Genomic DNA, 6991 nt, shown 5'->3' on the forward strand with positions numbered 1-6991 from the left:
CGGGTCCTTCCCCTGCAAGTGGCAGGAAGTTCTCCTCAGACAGCTGCAGCCACCAAGCCCTGCAAGAGCCACCGGATGGAAGGCAGCCGGCTCACGCCGTGGTTTCCCTTTTTTCAAGGGGGGGGGCAGAAAGAGGCTAGCGAAGTGACTTATTTCAGAGCTGCAAAGGCAGGGTCCCAGTGCACAGACACAAAACCAAGATGTTACGTGTCAGATGCCCCCATTTCCTTGCCGTGCTTTGTGATGCATCTCACCCAGTGCTGAGGTGCAGCCTGCTTAGACTGTAAGCCTCTCATTGCAGGGACTGTGGTTTCTCTGCTGTCCATACAGCACCTAGCATGCAGCAAGTGCTCTGCAACGGATGATAGAGATCACCCCCCTCGTTTGTCACTGTGGCCACCATTAAAATGCTCACCATACAGCCCCATGTGCCCAACACTGGGGTTCACACCGCTGTGCTTCATTTTGTTATTAAACAAAAACCTAAAAAGAGACCCCAAACAAACCAACCAAAACAGACACACCCCCACACAGCAGAGGGAGAAGAGTTAGCAATTCCATAGGAGACTACTTTGGGATTTGGGTACTGCCCCCCCCATTGTGCATGGAAGGTGCTGAGGAGCAATACAAAACCCTTACTTAGATCCACGGGGGTTCACATGATCATGTATGGCCAAGAACTTGGCATCACAACTTATACAACAGGCAGCGGGGCACCTCCACTACAGTGTTGGGGCACGGACTCCATACTGGCTCCGATTAAGACCACATTTGATTGAGCCACCAACACCACTCTTGGCAACCACATTTTCCAGCGGGGGAAGAGAATCTCTCTCGTATCCAGATGCTGAGTAGGCCCAACCTGTGCAGCTTATTAGCGCTCACAGGATGACAGCCCCTTAGCGGGACAGCTAAAGGCCCGCTGATGTACTGATCTCCACCATCAGCCCCACTCTGCTTTAAATCTCAACACAGATATGGGTTCCGGGGCCTCGTTGATGGAAGCCTCCCCTCCACTTATCTGCCCTGCAGCTGGAAAACAGCTGCCTGCTTCCCCACCTCCACCCCGCCAGCTCCCTTTAATACCATGAGGTGGGTTAACGGGAGACCGGAGCACCTGCCCCACGGTTCTCTATGACCTTATTAGAGGCTGCGTGCCAAAAGCGGGCGTTTGCTTCAATTAACTTTTATGGCCAGGCATTGGAAAACCCCTGAACATGCCTCCTGCTTCCAGAACTTCTGGGATCCCTTTCTGCAGTTGCTGAGGAAATGGCGGCCACAGAATAAAACGAGACACCCCCACCCCTCCCCCCCCGGCTCAGCAGTTTGCACACACCCACAAAATGCAGCTGAGCAAAGCAAGGCTGGTGGAAAGGCAGTCACGAGCAAGAGGCTCAGCAGCACCCAAGGCATCTGCAAACATTTGAGGAGACCCGGAGAGCACTGAGGAGGGCGGGGGCACCGCAGTGGAAATTGAGACTCCTGGTTTTTGGAGTTGTGGCAGCAGGGTCTGACACACAGCTACAGAGAGGAGCACTGCTGCTCCTCTTTCCTTCTGTGAGAGGGGAAGAGTTGCATCCTGGCTAGTGCTGCTTTCCCATTCATTTCAACGGGACGGTTTGGAACACCATGACCTCTCTGGCTTTCAGCTTCAAGCTGCCCCCTAAAGGGCATCCTGGGGTCTGTCCACGCCATTTCTATCCACACCTGGAATCTGCAGGAGAGCAACACAGCCTGATGCACAGCCCAGCCAATGGGAAATCCAGCCCCCCCCCCCCCAAGGCATCTGGCTAATCCACAGAAAATGGTTTGAATTGGAGGGACTTTCTGAAAGGAGTTTTCCGTAGGAAGAATGTCGACACAACATGGTTGGTCGAGAGTTGTGCAGCTCCGCGCAGCACGGATGGGGTAGCAGCTGAAACAGACCACTGGTTCAGGGACGTGGCGTTGGAAGGCAGATTGTAGAACAAATGCTGTTAGCGTGAGCCCACCAGACTGGGAGAGGGAGCAAGGGGCATTTAAAGAACAAAACCAAACATCAGATCTCTATTTTCTCCTTTTAATCAACTGATTCATGTGACAGAACCTGCAGGTCTGGGAAATAAAGACAGATACTCGGTAGGTTATTCGCTCCTACTCAGGCTGCTTGTTAGCCTGCTTGAATGATTTCAGTACAGACAAGCAGCCCCAGCGACAGAGACCAGCCTCCATCCTTGGTGACACACATCATACAGAGCTCCCCGCCAGAATGTTGCCTCTCTCCTATGTGCAACCATATAAAAACAGCATGTGCTTTCAGGGATCTGGGGGAGTACAGGGCCTAATTCTGCTCTCTGGTTCCACAAATGGCAGGAAGCAGAAAGTGGCTGATCATGACAAGCAGCAGCGTGTCTCTCTATAGGGATATGTATATAGGGGAGGGAGTAAGCTCTGTGGGACCTTCCCCAATTGCCCTCCTCTGCAAAACTGCAAAAGCCCCTCATTGAGACAAAACATCATGGGAGAGGACTGGCAAGGTGTGGGGGTCAAGCAAATGGCTGAAGCCCATGGCATTGTTCCTGGACTAAGTTAGTGCTTACCACATCTGCTTTTGCTTACCTTAGTTCCTCCACCCCAGCATGAAACCCCCTTGGGCGGGGGTTAGGGAACATTCTGGGAGCGGTCTACTGTCATGGGCTCCCTGTGGATGACTCTGGCCTCTCCTACTTGAAGATCCCAGGTCAATCCCCCTACCAGGTCCATGGGAGAGCAAACTGCCATTGCTACCCCAACAGAGCAATGGAAAGGAAACACAGAGGTCAGACTCACTGAGTTTCCTACAGTCAGTGTAGAAACAATAACACTGGGACAATTTGGCTTTGAGTCTAAGTCAAATGATGTGTTAACTGACCTTTGCATTTGCAAAAGAAAAACTGGATACACTTGAAAAAAGGAGGAGTACTTGTGGCACCTTAGAGACTAACCAATTTATTAGAGCATAAGCTTTTGTGAGCTACAGCTCACTTCATCGGATGCGTGTAGTGGAAAATGCCACAAGTCCTCCTGTTCTTTTTGCGGATACAGACTAACACGGCGGCTCCTCTGAAAAGGATACACTTGCTTTACCCAGCCCCACAGGTGTGTGTATAGAGCTCTCTAAACAAAGAGAAACAACAACTCCCAGCCTGGAGGAATTTGCAGTCTTTAAAAACACTCCTCCTCAGAGGGAAAATGTTAAAACAAACATAGGGGAGGGCTAGCAAAGGCAGAAAGCAGAAAGAAGGGAAAGGATCAGAGTCCTTTACAAAGCTGGTTAAAAGTTGCCAATTCTGTTAAAAACCATATCAGCAAAGCCAGATCAGTGGCTAGAGGTTTACCAATTCTATCTTTCAGGTACCTGGACAAAAAAAGGAGGGATGGGGAGCGGGAAGAGAAAGAGGAAAATGAAAAAAAATCAACTAAGACCAGGATAATATATAGACCAGCTATGCACTAGCTCACAGGGAATTGATTAGATATGAAATTAGAGCTGGAAAAAAAATTAGGGCACAAATAGACACTCACTTGTACCTTGAATGATGTGTTACGAGTGTTACTCTAGCACCCTCTGGGGGCAGATGTTGTTACCTCTCATCGCTTTCTCAGGGGAAGCTCGATCAATGTAAGAATTGGAATAGTGGAGACTTTTTAAAATCTATAAATACCCGTGTAACACACACACTATGTTAAAACAACATTAAGGTTTCCTATTCTAACTTGAGTGCTTGACTTTGACACAGTAAAAGCTGCCGCTACAATCTTCATTCAGCCCCCTTGCGCACATGCATTATGATACAGTTTTAATCACATGATCACACTCTCTTTTCCCTCCTCCTCTAGGCTCCCTGCCAATGCCTCTTCCTTATTCTCCTTCTTGGACATGGCCGAACCATTTTGGCTGAAATTTTCCAGAAAAAATGAGCCGGAGAGAAAGTTCAACCCGAACAGTTAAAGCTTGGTAAAGTGACAAGCAACTGAAAGTAGGGTCTGATAATGAGATGCATCAGGGCCACCTTAATATGTGGTGCTACCAGGTGTGCCTATAAATGTTAAACTTTCCAGAGGACAACTCTTACAACGCTCCATTTAGGATCAACATTTTAAAAGCACTTTGGGACACTCATCCAAGCGGATGCCTTAATTGGCCTGAGAGAACAGGGGCCTCGCATGTGTGGTGCTATGGGTGGCCAAGCAAGATGAGCCCATTCCACCATGACTGCACCGGGTGAGGCAGTGTTTGAGAAATAGGAAAAGCAGGGCTACATCTTTCAAAGGGTGAAGAAGAAGCCATTCAAGCCGAGGCAAGAGGATCTGTGTTCGGTCACTGTTTTAAGGGGGCAGATTGAGTTTTAAAGTTGAGTCATTGATTTCCATCCCCTTGCCTGGTATAGGCTCCCTGTTACATTAGATTTCAGAGTAACAGCCGTGTTAGTCTGTATTCGCAAAAAGAAAAGGAGTACTTGTGGCACCTTAGAGACTAACCAATTTATTAGAGCATAAGCTTTCGTGAGCTACAGCTCACTTCATCAGATGCATATCGTGGAAACTGCAGCAGACTTTATATATACACAGAGAATATGAAACAATACCTCCTCCCACCCCACTGTCCTGCTGGTAATAGCTTATCTAAAGTGATCATCAGGTGGGCCATTTCCAGCACAAATCCAGGTTTTCTCACCCTCCACCCCCCCCCACAATCTTGGGAGACAGGCCAGTCCTTGCCTACAGGCAGCCCCGCAACCTGAAGCAAATACTCACCAACAATCACATACCACACAACAGAACCACTAACCCAGGAACTTATCCTTGCAACAAAGCCCGTTGCCAATTGTGCCCACATATCTATTCAGGGGACACCATCACAGGGCCTAATAACATCAGCCACACTATCAGAGGCTCGTTCACCTGCACATCCACCAATGTGATATATGCCATCATGTGCCAGCAATGCCCCTCTGCCATGTACATTGGTCAAACTGGACAGTTTCTACGTAAAAGAATAAATGGACACAAATCAGATGTCAAGAATTATAACATTCATAAACCAGTAGGAGAACACTTCAATCTCTCTGGTCACGCAATCACAGACATGAAGGTCGCTATCTTAAAACAAAAAAACTTCAAATCCAGACTCCAGCGAGAAACTGCTGAATTGGAATTCATTTGCAAATTGGATACTATTAATTTAGGCTTAAATAGAGATTGGGAGTGGCTAAGTCATTATGCAAGGTAGCCTGTTTCCTCTTGTTTTTTCTTACCCCCCCCCCCCCCCAGATGTTCTGGTTTAACTTGGATTTAAACTTGAAGAGTGGTCAGTTTGAATGAGCTATTACCAGCAGGAGAGTGAGTTTGTGTGTGTATGGGGGTGGGGGGGGATGTGAGAAAACCTGGATTTGTGCAGGAAATAGCCCAAGTTGATTGTCATGCACATTGTGTAAAGAGTTGTCACTTTGGATGGGCTATCACCAGCAGGAGAGTGAATTTGTGTGGGGGGGGTGGAGGGTGAGAAAACCTGGATTTGTGCTGGAAATGGCCCACCTGATGATCACTTTAGATAAGCTATTACCAGCAGGACAGTGGGGTGGGAGGAGGTATTGTTTCATATTCTCTGTGTATATATAAAGTCTGCTGCAGTTTCCACGATATGCATCTGATGAAGTGAGCTGTAGCTCACGAAAGCTTATGCTCTAATAAATTGGTTAGTCTCTAAGGTGCCACAAGTACTCCTTTTCTTGTTACATTAGAGAAGCCCTTGGCCAGGTGAGGATCTGTAATTGACAGCACCTGCCTATTCAGAGTACTGCCATTCTTCCTTGCCAACAGCTGACAGAGCTTTTGCTGGGGTGGTCTCCACTCCTTCTCAAACATCTAGCACAGCCTGTTCCTCCCAGCTTTTAAAAACCATGGGCAAATCCAACTTTTCCCAAGAAGTGTTTTCAGCTTCAATTCAGGGGACTCCCTACATAGGACTCACCCCTTTAAAAATCATGCTTCTAACCCTCTTGCCTTGTGTATGCAGCATAACTAATGACCTTGCTGAGTAGTACCTGGATTGATTATGGTGGGCGCTGTAGCTGCTATAGCAGCGAACCCTTAATCCTGACCTGCAGCACCTTTCTCCTTCCAGTCCTGCCTTCACACAGCTCCCCCAATGAACCACCACCCTGTTCAGATGCCCTTCTTGCTGTTCTGCTGAGGAGTGAAGAATGCAGATGACTTGAAGTTGGGGTCTCCAGTGTGAAGAGAGGAGTGAGGGAAGTGCCCCACTCCCACTTTGTTTCTTGGACGGCAGCAAACCCCATCTAATGTGTTTTTGTTAGGCAAGATGGTCCGGCAAGTAGGTCCCATCTCCTGCATCTCAGGGCTTGGTGCAGTTTGGGCTGAAAGGGGCAGTGAAGGCTTTTCGGTTGACAGCATTATCACGTTTAGCAGCTCTTAGAGGTATTTAATAATTGGCTGCAGCAGTGGCTGTTTAATTCTCTCTACCGTTTCAAATGTAACCATTTAATTTAAAAAACCCTCGGCCGCTGGAAATCCTGTAATCGAATCCAAGCCTCTGTCAATCTAATTAGTTTTGAAATACTGTATCTCCAGCACTTGGAGACCTAAATAAGCAGCTTAATATTAAAACCCAGCTTCTTTCCCAAACATTTACTGCTTATTTCTTTTAAATTCCAAAACAGAAGCCTCATGAAACAATAGTCAGCTGAAATTTTTATTTCCATTCCCCTCTTGGGTCCCCCCCACCAACTCCCGGCATTTGCCTTAAGAGCTTGGGTCAGGAAGCTGGAAGGCAGGTGAGGCGCGATGTGCATCACCTCTGCCATTCTGTCCATCAGGCATTTTGAACCGTGCATCACTATTGCTACAGAGGCTCGTGTGCCTTCACATCCCAGCGCAGACAAGGTTTAACCAGGTTATGTAACAGTTTACAATGCCCTGCTGTAGCCTAGCTCAGCAGGACCAGCAACCA

The sequence above is a fragment of the Lepidochelys kempii genome, chromosome 1 (genome assembly GCF_965140265.1).
Source record: "Lepidochelys kempii isolate rLepKem1 chromosome 1, rLepKem1.hap2, whole genome shotgun sequence".
NCBI lineage: Eukaryota > Metazoa > Chordata > Testudines > Cheloniidae > Lepidochelys > Lepidochelys kempii.